The following is a 678-nucleotide window of genomic DNA, read 5'->3' as shown; positions in this document are numbered from 1 at the left end:
GACAAAAACATTTTGCTGCACTGCCTCYAGCTCAGACACACGCTTACATGGCCTCTTCCTGGGGGTGATAGTGGATCTGTGCCCTGGGGAGTGCACCAGGGTCTCCTGTCTCTGTGCCATTGCTCTCTGAAATGGAAAACTCTCTACAAACCCCAGTACAAACCTCAAACTCTGAATTTCACTGCCTTTTGGCTCTGCCTGTGGGCTGGGCTGGTGGCACAGCACCCCTTGCCAGGCTGGGGATGGGCAGCACAGCCTCTAATCCGAAACTTCCTGGGCGAGGGAGGACGGGAGCCACCCTTGGGCAATCGGAGCTGTGCCTGTGGCAGCAGCAGGTGRCACAGATGGTGACATTTGGCACGCAAGGCCCTGTGCACAGCGCTCAGAGCTGACCCCCAACCCCTGCTCCCGCAGCAGACACAGTTCCACGTTTCCACACCAGGGGAATCTCCCAGCAGAATTCCTGCAGCCCTGTTAGCGCTCTGCCAGCCTCTCCAGAGGATGCTTTGCAGTACGATTATATATAATTCAGAGCAGTATCCGCTGAATGGGGTCAGACCATTTGATGCTCAGTTATTGGGAGTAGGCAYATGGCCAAAAAAGATCCCAATTTCAAATTCCTCGAGGGAAAATCTAGCATCCCAGACAGAATCCATGGATGCGTCCGGGGATTTTTTC

General features: G+C 54.5%; 1 protein-coding gene across 1 annotated transcript in view; it reads right to left on the bottom strand.

Moving 5' to 3' along the window:
- The window catches only part of DDHD2 (DDHD domain containing 2), a 12,264-nt gene that overhangs the window by 9,942 nt on the left and 1,644 nt on the right, over positions 1-678 (bottom strand). The gene's annotated exons all lie outside the window — the stretch shown is intronic.

The sequence above is a fragment of the Malurus melanocephalus genome, unplaced genomic scaffold (assembly GCF_030028575.1).
Source record: "Malurus melanocephalus ecotype Western Australia unplaced genomic scaffold, MMel_1.1 scaffold_1061, whole genome shotgun sequence".
Classification (NCBI taxonomy): domain Eukaryota; kingdom Metazoa; phylum Chordata; class Aves; order Passeriformes; family Maluridae; genus Malurus; species Malurus melanocephalus.
This window is presented reverse-complemented; position numbering and strand designations above follow the sequence as displayed.